The sequence below is a fragment of the Pristis pectinata genome, chromosome 20 (assembly GCF_009764475.1).
Source record: "Pristis pectinata isolate sPriPec2 chromosome 20, sPriPec2.1.pri, whole genome shotgun sequence".
Taxonomy (NCBI): Eukaryota; Metazoa; Chordata; class Chondrichthyes; order Rhinopristiformes; family Pristidae; genus Pristis; species Pristis pectinata.
In genome coordinates this window covers 24,983,061-25,001,479 of record NC_067424.1, presented here as the reverse complement: position 1 = coordinate 25,001,479, position 18,419 = coordinate 24,983,061, and positions in this window count along the sequence as shown.

The following is an 18,419-nucleotide window of genomic DNA, read 5'->3' as shown; positions in this document are numbered from 1 at the left end:
CCTCCTCCCTGATGGTTGTAACACGAAGAGGGCATGTCCCGGGTGGTGAGGGTCCTTAATGATGGATGCTGCCTAATTGAGGCACTGCCTCTTGAAGATGTCCTTGATGGTGGGGAGGGTTGTGCCCGTGATGGAGTTGGCTGAGTCTACAGTGTTCTGCAGCCTCTTTTGATCCTGCACATTGGAGCCTCCATACCAGGTGATGATGCCAGCAGTCAGAATACTCTCCATTGTACATCTGTAGAAATTTGCAAGAGTCTTTGGTAACAAGCAAAATCTCCTCAAACTCCTAATGGAGTAGAGCTGCTGGTGTGTCCTCTTTGTGATTGCATCAATGTGTTGGGCCCAGGATAGATCTTCTGAGATGTTAACACCCAGGAACTTGAAGCTGCTCACCCTTTCCACCACTGACTCCTCATTGAGGGCTGGTGTGTGTTCTCCTGACTTTCTCTTCTTGAAGTCCACAATCAGTTCCTTGGTCTTGCTGACATTGAGTGCAAGGTTGTTGTTGCAACACCACTCAACCAACCGATCTATAAACCTCCTCATCACCATCTGAGATTCTGCCAACAACAGTGGTGTCAGCGGCGAATTGATAAATGGTGTTTGAGCTGTACCTAGCCACACAGTCATGAGTGTAGAGAGAGTAGAGCAGTGGGCTAAGCACGCATCCTTGAGGTGCGCCTGTGTTGATTATCAGCGAGGAGGAGATGTTATTACTGATCCACACTGACTGTGTTCCCCCAATAAGGAATTCGAGGATCAGTTGCAGAGGGAGGTACAGAGGCCCAGGTTTTGAAGCTTGTTGGTTAGTACTGAGGGGATGATGGTGTTGAACACTGAGCTGTAATCAATAAAAAGCAGCCTTACACAGGCAGCCTGACATATGTTTTCATATGATAGTAATTTAAACCAATTGTTCCACGACTAGCAATCCCACAAACAAGCTTTTTCTATCACTCACTATCAACTTGTGCTCTTTTTGCCAACACAAAAGTAAACTCCTTCAGGTTTTACTAATCTATAAGATAAATAACTGATCATCCTGAACTTTCCACTGATTCCTGCTTTCCCTGTTCCAGCCTCATACTTATTGTTATGCAGACATGCTTCAGTGATTTTAGCATGGTTGGTGGAAGAATGTCGTTTCATCTGGGGAGTCCACAGGTGGTTTTGGAGGACAACTTTGATGAATGAGACATTCCAACTTTGGCCTAGGTTATAGCAGTTGGAGCTTACTGGCTGACTGGCATCTGAAAGTTCACTGGTTGAGTAAAGTGGTGCGAGCAGGAAGATTGTCTGTCTGAAAGAGATGACAGGCTTCTGCTCCACGGAGTCACTGCTGCTCTTAGTAATCCACTCCCCCAACAGAAAACAGTATGAAAGACGGATGTCCTTGAAACCTGAGCAATTGTATCCAGTCACAGGAAAGTAGCAGTCTGAGTTTGTAAGAAAGCAGCTGAGGTTTGATTGCTGTCATCAGACATTTGATGGAACTGTTTTTTTCCACAATGAAAGCCATTTGTGTTGTCACGGAAATCTTAATATTGGGCAGTACAAGTGCTTGCTATCTCATTCAATGTTCCTGCTCACACCACTTTAGTCAACCAGTGAACTTTCAGATGCCAGTCAGCCAGTAAGCTCTAACTACTATAACCTGGGCCAAAGCTGGAATCTCTTGAACCACCTGTGGACTCCCCAGATGAAATGGCATTCTTCCACGAACCATGCTAAAATCACTGAAGCACGTCTGCATAACAGTATGTATGAGGCTGGAACAGGGAAAGCAGGAATCAGTGGAAAGCTCAGGAAGATCAGTTATTTATCTTATACATTATGTAATGGAATATATAAAACCTGAAGAATTTTACAAAGTGCTGGAGGAACTCAGAAGGTCAGGCAGCATCAATGGAGGGAAATAAACAGTCGACGTTTTGGGTTAGACCCTTCCTCAGGACTGGAAAGGAAGAGGGCAGAAGCCAGAATAAGAAGGTCGGGGTGGGGGAAGAGCATATGCTGGCAGGTGATAGGTGAGAGGGGGATGGTAGGAGTGTGGGGGAGGGGGGTGAAAGAAGTTGAGAAGTGATAGGTAGAAGAGACAAATGGCTGAAGAAGAAGGAATCCGGTAGGAGAGGATGGTTTATCATTTGGCATACCACAGTGAGCTAATGAGGTGACCACCCAATCTATGTACTGACTTCCAAACTGTTCCCAAAGCTCCGTGCCAAATTGATGCTGAGCTCCTTATGTTCCTTAATACTGAGTGCAGATTTTCACGCGGGCTTTCCAGAGCAGCCGCCAGCTTTCTTCTTTAGCATCCTCCATCAGAATCCTCAATTGATTTCTCTGCAGTAGAAGGTTTATGCAACAGTGAGGAGAAGGCAAGCTGTATGCCCTTACAACATCAGCAGTTTGTGAGATTAAAGACATTGTGGGATGAGGAAGAATTAGTTGAAAGAAAGAAAATTAGGTTTTCCTCATTTGTTATTCCTGCAGTGGCACAAATCATTGCAATCTTCTCAAGAGAAGCAACGGGTTCCCCTCTTCAGGGCAAAAACATAAGGGGATAATTGACCTTAAACAGTTCTTCCTGTTGACTATTGCTTTGAGCCATCTTCTCCTGCGCAAAAAGGAAGTGCGTCAGTGAGTGTCATGGCTGTCATGATAGAATAACTGTCAATTTTTGTGAGATGTGACTGTGGGCCTGCAGTGAGCAATGTTTCTAACTGTGTGAAGTTGAGGCAAATCGTTTGAATTTTGGGGTTGACCGCTGGGTGGTTGTTGGAAGGTCAATGATGGGAATCAGAGATGCAATTGACAGGATTTGGCCTGGTGCCATTTGAAGACAAGCATTCTCATTTGACAAGTCACATTGGATCATTAAACTTCAGTCCACTGCATCCATGTTCTTGGAGCAATTCTCTTAGCCTTGGCTTCCTCCATTATTACTTTCAGTTGTTTTATTAGCATATGTTGAGATGGTTTCCTGCCTTTAGAAACACAGGATACTTCTCCAATCTATTTCTTCTATGAAAACCTGCACTGCATTGCCCAGATATCTTTGGTACCCCAATGCAGCATGTTGAACCATTCCTTAAGTTATCAAACATACACTGACCTTTGAAATTACTCCTACCATTTCTTGAAGCCACAATAAACATCCCATTTGATCAGTACAGTTTACCTTAAGAAGTATTAGCTGCAAGTAAATGCACACACATGGCTAAGAACAGAAGTACCATCCAATAAAATCACAGCTGATTTGGTTCTAACCTCAGCTCTGCCTTCCTGTCAACCCATGGTAATCTTTCACCCCTTGATTATCAAGTATCTATCTATCTCTGCCTTAAAATATTCAAACAGTCTGCTTCCCCTCCCCAGCCTTTGAAGAAGACTTTCAAAGAATCACAACCCACTTTGAGAAAAAGCTCACCTAATCTCCGTCCTAGGTGGCTCCTTTTTAAACAGTAACACCTAGTTCTAGATTCTCCTACAAGAGGAACCATCATCTCCACATCCACCTTGTCAGGATCTTTTAAGATCTTTTAGTGTCACTATTCTCAACTCCAGTGAAGAAAATCATAGCTGGACTAACCTTTCCTCATAATGCAACCTACTTATTCAGTTAATAGTCTAGTGAACCTTCTCCAAACTGCTTCTAACATGTTAACGTCATTCTTTAAATAAGGAGACCAATACTGTACACATTATTCCAAATGCAGTCTCACTAATGCACTGTGTAACAGAAGTGTAACCTCCCCTACTTTTGTATTCAATTCTTCCTCAATAAACAATAGCACTCTATTACCTTTCCCAATGAGTTGCTGTACCTGTACAATAGCAAACTGAGAATCATGCACAGTGTCACGAACCAGCAATAAAAGAAACACACCGAGTCATGGTTCGGTGTTAGAAACTATTTTATTAATCACTACTTATGATAGTACGTAAAATAAAAGTAAAAATGTTAGTATGTTAGAATTCAAGAAAAAATGTTAAACCTTGAACATTAACCCCAAAAACTAAACTCTTCGTGTGTGTGTGTGGCAAAGTCCCAAACTCCAAGTCCAGGAATGGTTCTTAAAGTTCAGTTCCGCAAGCCATAGGGTGAAACATGAGCAAAGGCTGCTTCAACAACCACTGTTGTCTCAAGATAAGACGTAGACGTAGAGAAACATAGAGAGAGTAATTACGAAGTCCAAATGTTCCACGATGGAACCCAAACAACACCTCAGTGTTGACTCGGTAGTGACTTGCTCACCCCGAAAAGCATTGGAATCGTGGTCGTCCACACAAATACCTGTTTCCTTCTACAGGTCAGCAACAAAGTGAACTCCACCGGATTACTTCCAATTTCCATACATGGATTTCAGTGGTAGACACAGTTATTGTTTCTCATCCATCGACAGAGAAACTAGTAGGCTGGTTTCTCTCTCCCTTTTCTCTCTCTCTCCCTTCTTCTGACTTCTTCAACAACATCATTACGTCCTTTATCTTCTATTGATGTAAGCACGCCACACACACACACACACACACACACACACACACACACACACACACACACACACACACACACACACACACACACACACACACACACACACTATCTTAAAGGGACATTCACTGAGTCCGTAACAATGGGAATACCCAGATCCCTCTGCACCTCATAGCTCTTTGATCTCTCAGCATTTGGATAAAAATGTTTCTTTTCTGTTGTTCCTGACAATATGGACAATTTCACATTTTCCTATACAGGCTGCCCCCAGGTAATGGATGGGCTCCCTTTCACAGATATCCACAGGTCCATTAGTCAGAAAACACACAGAAACACTCGATATGGTGTCCAAACCTCCACAGTGTGGTGGTCTGGCCATACATTCTAAGGTGCCTCCAAGGAGGTGTGGATTTGAATTCCACAACTGCCAGTGAGCCATATACCTATTCACATTTATAAAATCATGAGGGGCATAAATAAAGTCATGGTCACATTCCGTTTCCCAGGTTTGTCAAATCTAAAACTAGAGAGCATAGGCTTGAGGTGAGAGGGGAAAGATTTAAAGAGGATCTGAGGGGCAACTTTTACACGCAGAGGGTGGTCAGTATATGCAAAGAGCTGCCAGAGGAAGTGGCAGAGGCAGGTACAATTACAACATTTAAAAGACATTTGGACATATTCATGGGTAGAAAAGGTTGAGAGGGATATGGGTCAAATGCAGGCAAATGGGAATAGCTCAGGAAGGTACCTTAGTTGGGGTGGTTGAGTTGGACCAAAGAGCCTGATTCCTTGCTGTGTAACACTATGACTGAGTATTGTAATATTTAGCATCAAAAGTATATAACACTGATGAGAAAGAACAATTACTAAAAGTGGAGAGAGAGAGGAAACTAGTTCTGCCATTTGTAGGAACGAATGTATGTATACATGTCAGACTTTTGAATTTAATAATATTATGGGAGCTTGTTTATATGTAGGGGTATTCATAAGTTGGGCATTTTTAAAACCGGGACAGCTTGTATTATGCTCCCTTTGCCAGATTTTTTCCCACTCATTTAACTTATCCATATCTCTTTATGGCTTCCTTGTCTCCTCTTTGCAACTTACTTTCCACCTTATTTTTGTGTCATCAGTAAATTCAGTCCTTCAGTTCTTTTCATAAATTGCAAAATGTTGTGGTCCCTGCACCAATATTTCTGGCACAACACTTGTTTCATTTTGCCAACCAAGATCCATTGATGACTACTCCCTATTTTCTGTTAGGCAGCCAATATCAATATTTTACCCCTATGCCATGGGCAAATATTTTCCATAATATTATTTGATTTGGCACCTTATTAAATGGCCTCTGGAAACTTAAGTATAGTACATCCATCAGTTCCTCTTTATCCACAGTGCATGACAGAGAAATTTCTAGATGCAAAAGGCATCATCTGGTATGGGGAGAGAGAGAAAAATATGGTATTGAAACAGATGATTAGTCATGATTGTATTGTAGTGCAGAGTCAAGGTCCAACATCCACTGATGACTACTTCCTGTTAGGCAACCCACATCAATATTGTACCTCTATGCCATGAGCAATATTTTCCATAATAGTCTTTGATCTAGCACCTTACTAAATGGCCTACTCCTGCTCTTACTTCTTACACTATCTTTCAAAGTCTGACCCACCATCAATATCTTAGGGATTACCACTAACCAGAAACTCAACTGGATCAACTACACAAACATAGCAACTGCAAGTTATCTTGCAGCGGACGACATATTTTCTGACACCACAAAGCCATTTCATCATCTCCAAGGTACAAATTAGAAGTGTGCAGGAATACTCTTCCTTTTTCTGTGTCCAGCTCTTAATAAGCTCATCACCATCCAGAATAAAATAGATAACTGATAGGCCATCCTGAACATTCATTCCCTCCAGCACCACCACAAAATACCCAACAGTTACTTGGTGATCTCTACCACCATGAAAGGCAAGGGCAGCAGGCACAAGGGAACAACTTCCAAGCAGGTTTCTATCCTGATTGGAAATATATCACCATTCCTCAATCGTTACTTGGTCTAACTGATGGAACCAGAAGAAATGCAACAGTTCCAGAAAGCACTCACTGCCAGGTTCTCAAGGGTGATCAGGTGTGGGAAAAAAACTACTGCTCTTTCCACCAACACGTGTCAGGAAAAAATATAAAAAGCAGGTTGAACCATAGTGTCAAATCACTTCTTTTCACATCAACCAAACATATTTCCACTTATCCACTGTTAAAGAAATTGTTTGTTAAAAACCAGTTTACAGTGTAACAAAGACACTTCATAAAAAAGGGATACTTCTTGCAATAAAGTGTTGAGCATCTCCAAACAAAATAGCTGGAAGTTATAAAAAGTGTTTTTGATATTTATATATAATCATCAAAGGGTATTTTGAATATGACAATGCCATAACAAAGCTTTTACAACATTATATTACTATATTATCAACTCAGTCCATGCAATAAACTGCTTCCAAACTTTTCAAAGCTGTAACTTCATTTCTCTGCTCCCATCCTTGGCCAGTGGAAAGGACTGTGAACATTAAAATAAATGACATAAAGTGATTATCAAGCCTTCTGAGAGCTCTCTGTTTGTCTTGTCTTGAGCGGTTTCCAACACTGACTTGGAACCTATTCAGGCAGGGTTTCTTTGAATTATAATATAGCAGGCATCAGATGTGCTCAGAAGCTCTGCTTCGACACGAGTTGATCTTGTCATCAACAAACATGAAAACTATTGAAATGACCTGCAGGTGTGGGTTCTTTTCCATTCAATGCCACTGTGCAGATTTGGGCATTTCCAAGTGTTAGTGAGTCAGAAGCACAACGAGACCCAGAAGAGAAGTCCTGGACTTTCCATATTGAGAGGTGTGGCCCAGATTGCATCATAGGATACTCCTGAGTGTTGCACCACACAACAGAATTTCTAGATGTTTATCTCAGCTCACTCTATTTTGATTTTCTTCCTCTCTCCTCTGCTTTTTAAGTTCACACTACTTTTATGGCCATTGGTCTTTCCTTTTGATAGTCACCCTTTCATTTTGGTTCATACACCTCCCATCTCATTTCCTACCATATGCACAAGACCACCAGCAAGAGTGAAATAGGCTCTTTGAAGAAGGAATGAAGAGAAACATGATAATTGGGACACATAAAGCTGCAGAGAATTTCTGCGACATTTCAACACTAATATCTTAAATCTGAGTCTGTGGAACACCACACGTTATGTAGGATGGTGAGGAAAGGTTTAACAGGTGAGTGAGGCTTGGTAGGGATTGGCTATCGAGATCTAGTCATTGTATTCAAAGTATGAGCCATGTCAGAATACTGTTCAGTGAGGTCATGACACAAGAAATCTGTTTTAATATCAGGAACCATAAAATACTCAACCATCCATCTGTGAACTTAACAAGGTAAAAGGAATGCTTATGGACAGTAAATAATAATGATGTTTCATCCAAAAAAACACTGAATAACAATGGGGAAGGTCATAAAATCTTTTGATTAATATAATACACAGAGGGTTATGATTTGGAATGCATTAATGATAATGGTAATATTATCTAAATATCGAAAAGCATCACATTCATTGTTTATCTTGGGTTATACTTTTGATGGGAGAATGGCTCGCTAGCTGGTGGCATCCAGAGATCTTTAATTTTGAATTACTTGGAAGTTAGTAGGTAAAGATCCTGTACAGGTATCCATTGCCATTAAACAAATGAAAAATATTATTAAACCTGATTGGTGAGAGTTTAAATAATAGTTCAATGGAGACTTTACAGACCAAAACTGTTTAGAAACATTTGGGCATTTAGTCTTTCATGTTCATGCCTTGTTTTTGAAAGTGTCTTAATACTGGTCTTTTTGCCATGCTGTGACTCCATAGCCCTGTAAATCTTTACAGTTCCCTATTGAATATCACTATTGAATCTGTTTCCACTTCTCTCTCAGGTAGTGCAAATCACATCATCTCCCTGTATAAAACTCCTCTGTTCTCATTAAACCAATCTTTTACTCGTTAGATTCTTTTCCTACAAGACTGGTGATGACCCAAATTTTCTTCCTCACCTTGATTTCACCCTGATGTTAATGGTTGGTTCTCAATCCTCAGCTACTGGTCCTTCTCGTTCCAACCTTCCATTATCAATGAGTTCCCCAGAAAACCCACCCTTGAACCCAGCCTCTTTCCAAGGTGATATTGCTTCTCCTTTTCTCCACAAAGGGCCTGAACAGGTTGCCGCCTCCCAGATCCAAGCCAATATTTCCTGCAATTGCATGCTTGAGATCACAGGTTTCCATCCCACCTCCCACCCAATGCCTCCCTGCTACAGTACTAAAACAGTCCTTAGCAAATTCACAAATGATATTCTGTGTGACCACCATCATGTTATTCTTCCTTGTGTTTTGAAAGGTCTGATATCCTCGTTATTTGTATGTAACCCTTAACTCAGACGTGATACATTGTCAGAAGTGTTTTAATGATTCATGCATGTCTACCATATGTTGTAGTTCCTTATCTAATTTCTGCGGTATTATTTGGATTGTCTGGATATATCTTGCTTAATTTCTCTGCTTTACTTACTTTAAAAATACCTTGTTTCAGCATAATTTCAGGTTTGATAAAATTGCTTTATAGAGCAAACCGCAATACAAGATGTGTCATCTGTGCCCATATCTAAACATGTTATCTGGTTCCTTCAGTGAAAGCAACACATAATTACATGAACTAAGTAAACATTTTAAATAATATTGGCCTATAATACTCTTTATTTGATCCTTTGATCCTAAGTTAATTTATAACTGAAATGATTCCAATGTGTGGCTATGATACAAAATTAAAACAGCAGTATATTTTTGACACTGAAAACATATGGGTTGTGAAATCATTTTCTACCTGCGACGAGGATTGGTCCAGTAGTGATTCAGACACCTGCGTTATATTGTGTCCCATTATAATCAATGGTTTAGTATAGAATGCAGGTGATTCAGTTTAAGTTCCATTTCACACCATTAACATTTACCAATTTAAGGCCATGGTCATAAAACTGTGTGCATTCAGCTTGCAATTACTCTTGCAGGAACTATTATTTTTACGCCTATCTTGTGAAAACCTAAGGCCAATTTCAAGTAATCCCAATTGTTATTTTACCTTAGTATGTCATTTTTGAAATTATAAATTTTTTTGAAATAATATTTCAATAAATTTTGCAAAGGAAAATGCACAGTTGTGACACTGCACATAATTGCTAATAATAATCTCTAACTTTATCAATGATAGCTTCATATATGGTATGATATAATTTTGAGTTTTGTAGCACATATTTAGATCTGTATGTACAACTAGATGAATTGTAGGTTGCTAGCTTTACCGAGAGCATTTACTGGGTAAATCCAGGGTCCAGGGAGGAAAAGGCCTTTAGCTGAATGGTAGGGGTGGGAGGTGGAAAAAGAACAAAGAAGATGGAGAGTGATTGCAGCTCATCTGTGCCTTAGAGTGGTGTTGTAAAGCCATCAGGAGCCCACCCACTTCACCTACTTACATCTTGACAAAAAAATTAACTTGTTTTGAATGGCCTCTGGCCGGGCTGTGGCAATCCTGATACAATCTTTTTCCATTGCTAATTTCTCTGAAGTGATCTTTAATTGATGTTATGCCCGTAATAACATATTCAAGATGCTAAGGCCTTTTATAGGTCATCACCTAAACATTTTACATGAGAACACAAGGAAATAGCAGCAGGAGTAGGCTACTTGGCTCCTCAAGCTCACCTTGCCATTCAATATGATCATGGGCAATCTACCCCTGATTTCAATTCCTCCTCAATGCCAGATCCCATAGCCCTCAGTCCCTCAATTTTGGGAATGAAAGGTATGTACACAAAGATCAGATCCAGGTTTTTATATTGTTGTTGCAGCCATTTTCTGACAATGAACACACTGATATTGAATTTCTTCCTCTGAAGGCCATTTGTAAAGCAGGTGGTTCTTTATTAACAACAATTCAGGTCGTTTCCTAGACAAAATAATTCCAGTTTTATGTAATTAACAATTTAAATCCCCAGTTGCCATGGTCAGATTCAAATTCATATCTCTGCAACCAATAATCCATGTAATTTACATCTCCAGTAATTTAACCACTGCCCTACCATTCCCCATAATATAACAAACTGTCAGGATCACTGTTATTGGTAACTTTTAGCCCATCTGCTTCTGAAGCATTTTCTAAACTTTCTCACTACTCTGCTGACTGAACAACCCTTTGTATTTGTTCTCCTGACGTTGCTTGCTGAGCCACCAGTCATCCAGCCTAGGCTGTTCCCTTCAATGACCGAGTGCTTCCTTGGCCATTAACGCAGAGCAGTCATGATTGCAAATTTTAATTCAATTTAAATAATTTGTAGCTGGTGGATTGTCCAAAGTTGATAATTGTGTTTCAGGAAGGAAATTTGCTGTTGTGTTATGCTGACAGAATCACAGAAAAATTACAAACTGGAAGGAGGCCATTTGGCCTGTTGAGTCCATACTGGCCATATGTAAAGACAATGCAGCTTTTCCCACTCCACTACTCTCTCTACATAGCACTGCATTCTTTTTTCACTTATTATACTCATCCAGATCCCTTTTGAGTGGTATAATTGAACTTGCCTCCATTACTCCCTCTGCCAGTGCATTCCAGATCCTCATCACTCACTGTGTAATTTTTTTTCTTCATGACTCTGTAATTATCATCTTCATTCTATAACTCCTGCTTCTTGATCCCTTCACCAATGGGAACATTCTCTCCCTATTTACTCTTTATATCCCCTTCATGATTTTAAATACACCTAACAGATCCCTACAACCTCATCTTTTCCAATGAAAACAATTCCAGCTTCTCCAATCCACCCATATAACTGAAATCCCTCATTCCTGAAATCATTTTTTTACAAAATCTCTTCTACATTCTCTCCAAAGCCTTCACATCTTTCCTGAAATGTGCAGCTCACAATGGGAAATAATACTTTAGTTGTGGCCAAACCAGTATTTCATTACCTCCTTGCTCTTATACTCATTGCCCTTATTCATGACATCCCGTATCTCAGTTGGTTTTGTAAATACTTCCTCAGTCTGCTCTGCCACTTTCAATGAACCACACAGTTTTATCCTCAAATCTTTTAGAAATGTTTCTGTTTGTTTATGTCACTTCTTATTCTTCCTACCAGGATGTAAACCTTCACATTTCTCAGCATTACATTTTATCTGTCGCCTGTCTGTCCGATTTACTTCCTTGCGATCTATTCTATCCTTATTATGGTTCACTGAGCCATCAAGTTTTCCACTGCTTCTGCCACAAAGAAAAGTTCAAGGCAACATTTCCATTAAGTTACAGCCATTACCCAATTAAAGCCTATAATAACCACTAACAATCTCTGGAATACTGTGCGAATCTGGTACAATGTATTTTTTTCTTGGCATGTATTACTGCTGCTGCATCCTGTTTCACTTGTAAATGATTATTATATCAGTTTTACAGCATGCACATTGCTCTGGTTTTGTGGCATTTAATGCTTTTAAATGAAGATTTGTGACAGAGAGGTGACCTAAGAGATCTCTGGGTTATTCTTTTTTAAAGTAATCTTTAATTCTGAGCACACTTTCTCAGACAGAGTGAGCTGGTAACCCAGTGCATGCCTGCTCCTCGCAAAATTCGTTGGACAGAGTCTTGGCAGAAATCTAAACATGGACAATCAGTGTAAAGAGGCCCAGGAATGTATGTACAATCTGTGATCATATCTCTTTGAACCCCACGACACCAATCCAAATGAAGTTCAGATTCATGGCCTTTACCGTATTAATGATCATTATCATCGCCCACTGATGTAGAATCAGTGAATACCAAAGCAGTCCTATTATTTCTTTTCCTGTTTTATACTTTTCCTTGGGATAAAAGACTGGAGTTGAGCACATTATCTCCTCAAGATGACACCAAGTAGTTACAGTCAAAGATTACTTTCTCTAATGGTGGTCAGGAGAACCAGGCCTCAGAACCTCTCTCTACAATGGATTCCAGCTACCCGAGCCAAGCCTGAAGCAACTGGACTCTATGTGTCAGGTTTGGATCATACCAGGTTAAAATTTTGATGAAACATACGGGTTATATTGCATTGGTTTGACCTGGCCCATACATTTTTTATGGTCAAGATGATTTGCTTAATATTATTAGGATGTGAATTACATTTTTATGATTGTTGTAGTTATAGTGATAGTTGAGTCAGATGTGAAAAGAAAGTATAGGTACTTGGACTTAGGTTGGCTTTGACTTGCCCTTTGGGTTCAGGTCAGGATTCAGATCTAATCCAGACATCTCCTCCTCAGCCTGTGTGTGAGCCACACCTTGTAAAGCTGGATGAGTCACAGTTTAAATTGAAAACACTGAATTGTAGTTTTAGAAGGTGGAATCATGACACTAAAGGTACTCGTGTTGCCATAAGGCAATTAACAATCCAAATAGGTTTCACTAACAAGCAGTGTCAGGTTGGGGAAAATTGATTGTGTAAGCTGCACAGGAAACATTTCGTAAAAAAGCAGGACCAAGAAAGGAATCCTTTAACAGGAGCAAGCAAGTTAAATGTCAGCAATTCAGATATTTTCACCCTCCCATCTTGATATTTTCATGTGGGTTCTGTCAGTGACTTTGAACCATGTTCAAATATTTTTTTTTAAATTGATGAGTATCTGATCAAAGTTGCATTACTACTACATTACGTGCATGCTGTAAAACTGATATAATATTCATTTACAAGTGAAATTGTAAAATTGAATTAGTGAATTTGGTCCCAAGATGGACCAATATCCTTGCAGGCAGGTTTGTTAGGGTGGTTCGGGAGGGTTTAAACTAGTTTGCGAGGGGGATGGAAACCAGAGGGGTAGGTCAGAGGAAGAAGTGGATGGGGAAAAGTCAGATCTAACATGCAGAGAGGCTTTGAGGCAGGAGAAGCAGAGTATAGGGTATAAAAGTAGAAAGGTGGATAGGCTAAAGTGCATTTACTTAAATGCAAGAAGTATCAGGAATAAGGGTGATGAACTGAGAGCTTGGATAAGTACATGGGACTATGATATTGTGGCTCTTGCAGAGACTTGGCTGTCACCAGGGCAGGAATGGATGTTGAATATTCCTGGATTTCAGTATTTTAAAAGGGATGGGGGGGTGGGGAGAAGAGGAGGGGTGGCGTCACTGGTCAGGGATACTATTACAGCTGCAGAAAGGGTGGATAATGTAGAAGGATCCTCTCTAAAGTCAGTATTGGTGGAAGTTAGGAAAACGACAGGAGCAGTTACTCTATTGGGAGTTTTCTATAGGCCCCCCGGTAGCAGCAGGGATACTGAGGAGCAGATTGGGAGGCAGATTTTGGAAAGGTGCAAGAATAACAGGGTAGTTATCATTGGAGACGTCAACTTCCCAGATACTGATTGGCACCTGCTTAGACCCAAAGGTTTAAACGGGGCAGAGTTTGTTAAGTGTGTCCAGGATGGATTCCTGACACAGTATGTTGAAGGGCTGACTAGAGGGAATGCCATATTAAATCTAGTATTAGGTAATGAACCGGGTCAGGTGACAGATCTCTCAGTGGATGAGCATTTGGGGGACAGTGACCACTGCTCCCTAACCTTTAGCATTGTCATGGACAAGGATAGGAGCAGAGAGGACAGGAAAATATTCAATTGGGGAAGGGCAAATTATGAAGCTATAAGGCTAGAGCTTGCAAGAGTAAATTGGGATGACATTTTTGAGGGGAAATGTACTATGGTGGTCGTTGTTCAGGGATCTCTTGAAGGATGTTAGGAATAAATTTGTCCCAGTGAGGCAGAGAAGGAACGGCAGGGTGAAGGAACCATGGGTGACAAGCGAGGTGGAACAACTAGTTAGGAGGAAGAAGGCAGCATATATAAGGTGTAGGCAGCAAGGATCAGATAGGGCTCATGAGGAACATAGGGTAGCAAGGAAGGAACTTAAGAAGGGGACATGAAAAGGCCTTGGCGAGTAGGGTTAAGGAAAATCCCAAGGCTTTTTTCCAATTATGTGAAGAGCAGGATGACGAGAGTAAAGGTAGGACCAATTAGAGACAAAGGTGGGAAGATGTGCCTGGAAGCTGTGGAAGTGGGTGAGGTTCTCAATGAATACTTCTCTTCAGTATTCACCAAGGCGAGGGGCCTTGATGACACTGAGAACAGTGTTGGTAAGTTTAATTTTCTTGAGCATGTAGATATCAAGAGAGAGGATGTGTTGGAGCTGTTAGAAAATATTAGGACAGATAAGTCCCTGGGGCCTGATGGAATATTCCCCAGGCTGCTCCGTGAGCCAAGGGAGGAGATTGCTGAACCATTGGCTAGGATCTTTGAGTCCTCGTGTCCACGGAAATGGTACCAAATATCGTCCCCTTATTCAAAAAGGGTAGTAGGGATAGATGAGGGAATTACAGACCAGTGAGCCTTATGTCTGTGGTGGGCAAGCTGTTGGAAAGGATTCTTAGAGATAGGATCTATGAGCATTTAGAGAATCATGGACTGATTAGGGACAGCCAGCACGGCTTTGTGAAGGGAAGATCACGTCTCACAAGCCTGATAGGATTCTTTGAGGTGGTGACCAGGCAGATTGACGAGGGTAGTGCAGTAGATGTGGTCTACATGGATTTTAGTAAGGCATTTGACAAGGTTCCACATGGTAGGCTTCTTCAGAAGGTCAGAGGGCATGGGATCCAGGGAGGCTTGGCCGTGTGGATTCAGAATTAGCTTCCTGTAGAAAGCAGAGGGATGTGGTGGAGGGAGTGCATTCAGATTGGAGAGCTGTGACTAGTGGTGTCCAACAAGGATCGGTTCTGGGACCTCTACTTTTTGTGATATTTATTAATGACTTGGATGAGGGGATAGAAGGGTGGATTAGCAAGTTTGCAGATGACACAAAGGTTGGTGGTGTTGTGGATAGTGTGGAGGACTGTTGAAGATTGCAGAGGGACATTGATGGGATGCAGAGCTGGGCTGAGAAGTGGTAGATGGAATTCAATCCGGAGAAGTGTGAGGTGGTATACTTTGGAAGGACAAACTCCAAGGTTAATGGCAGGATTCTGGTTAGTATGGAGCAGAGGGATCTGGGTGTTCATATCCACAGATCCCTGAAAGTTGCCTCACAGGTGGATAGGGTAGTTAAGAAAGCTTATGGGATGTTAGCTTTCATAAGTCGTTGGATCCAGTTTAAGAGCCATGAGGTATTGATGTAGCTCTATGAAACTCTGGTTAGACCACACTTGGAGTACTGTGTCCAGTTCTGGTCACCTCATTATAGGAGGGATGTGGAAGCGTTGAAAAGGGTGCAGAGGAGATTTACCAGGATGCTGCCTGGTTTGGAGAGTATGGATTATGAGGAGAGACTAAAGGAGCTAGAGCTTTACTCATTGGAGAGGAGGAGGATGAGGGGAGACGTGATAGAGGTGTACAAAATATTAAGATGAATAGATAGACAGCCAGCATCTCTTTCCCAGGGCACCAATGCTCAATACAAGAGGAAATGGCTTTAAGGTAATGGGTGGGAAGTTCAAGGGAGATATCAGAGGGAGGTTTTTTACCCAGAGAGTGGTCGGTACATGGAATGCACTCCTGGGGTAGTGGTGGAGGCAGGTACGTTGGTCAAGTTCAAGGGATTGTTAGATAAGCATATGGAGGAATTTAAGATAGAGGGATATGTGGGAGGAAGGGGTTAGATAGTCTTAGGTGTGGTTTAAAGGTCAGCACAACATGGTGGGCCAAAGGGCCTGTATTGTTCTATGGTTCTATGAAATAGGATGCAGCAGCAGTAATACATGCCAAGAAAAAATACATTGTACTAGATTCACACAATATTCCAGAGGTTGTTAGTGGTTATCATAGCCTTTAATTGGTCTGCTTATTTGTCTTTTTTGCTGATCTCTATTTTACAAAGTTTTAAGACACCTTGAAGATTTGATTGAAGAGCTGCTGTAAATGGTGCAGGGATGGTGATACAGGCATAACTTTGTGCCTGTTGGGTGTACTACGCTAACCGGATGTGGGCAGTCATTTCTATGATTATGGCATATAACCAAATTGTTCACCAATGCACCCAATGTTCAAAAGCTCCACCGCACCCTTGAACATTGGCACAGTTATAAGCCTCATAGCTACACCTCACAGCTGGCACACATTACTAACTATTCAACCAAATAGCCTAAATCCATTGCACATCATTCAACTATTGTAGGGTCGTGTCCAACATGACCCTATAATAGACTGTACATCCTTCTCTATTGTAGGGTCATGTTGTACACAAACAGAAACAACAGATGTTAGCCTGAGGCTGATTAATACTAACACACTATAACCCTGCAGAAATTATACACTGATTGTCATTGTGCCTACAGTACACTCAATAGGCAAAGATTTATTCCCGTATCACCATCCCAGCACCACCTAGAGTGACTATAAGTGGTGCAGGGATCTTTAAATATTGTAAATGAGGAAATGTTATTGCCAATTCACATTGACTGTGGTCTCTCTACAAGGAAGTTGAAGATCCAGTGGCAGAGGGAGTTTCAGAGGCCCAGGTTTTGACGTTTGGTTATTAGCACTGAGGGGATGATGGTGTTGAACACCGAGCTGTAATCGATAAACAGTAGCCTGACATATGCCTTTTAGTTGTCATGTAGTGTACCTTTGTTGACCAACCTCCTGTGCTAGCCTGCATCAGAGGTCATCAGAAAATCAAAATCCACATCAACATGTACCCCTATAATTCTATTAGTCACATTCTCAATGAATTCCAACAGATTATATGAGCTTCTTTTCATATATCCATTTTGACTCTGGTCATTTCTACTACTCTTTCCAAGCAGTTTTGTTATTACATGCTTCAGAGATTAAAGTATTTCCTCTTCAACTGACATTAGGTTAACAGGGAAGCGGTTCACTGTTTTCTCACTCCTTTTCTTAAATAACAGGATCACATTTGCAACATTCCTGTTCACAGGAATCAGCCTAGAAATTAATGAACCTTGAAAGATGATAACCACGCCATCCACTATTTCAAAAGCAACCTCTTTAAAGCTCTGGAAATATCAATGTTTACAGCTTTCAATTCAACATGTTTTCTTTTTGACTAATACTTAGATCCTTCAGTTCCTCATTCTCACAGGACCATTAATTCTCTGATATAGCTGCCAGATTTTGTACGTCTTCTTTCAAGACAGATGCAATGTAATTTTTTTTTTAATTCCTCTGCCTTCCCCCTTGTAAATTCTCCTCTCTGCAACTTTCCTATGTAGTACCCTGGCTGATGATCAAGAAGACCGTGGTCTCTGGACGATCAAGTTTTCCCACTATTGATAAGCTTACCTGTTAGTTAACAACCCATCTACTGAATGTTCATTTAAGTATCAACTCCTGGGTCCAGATTCAATGGGCTGCAATGAAGCAAATGCAACGGTTTGTTCAGATCACTAAAACTACATTATCAGTCATTCCAGTCAGAAATCATATGCCTCCCATATATATTAAGAAATGAATCAGCAAGTTTCACGTGCTTGCCCCCCCCCCCCCTCCCACACTAAAGCAGCATGTGGTAGTATTAGAAAGAGTACAGGAGAAATTCACCAGGATGTTGCCTGAAATGGAGGGCTTTAGTTACAAGGAGAGATTGGATAGTCTGGGTTTGTTCTCACTGGATAGTAGTAAGCCGAGCTGTGATCTTAGAGGTTTAAAAGATTATGAAGGGCATAGATAGAGTAGATAGTCAGAGTCTTTTTTGCCCCCCCACAGTAGGAGAGTCTAAAATTAGAGGACATAAGCTTAAGGCGAGATGGGAAAAGTTTAAGGGGATCTGAGGGGTAAGTTCCATTCTCTCCCC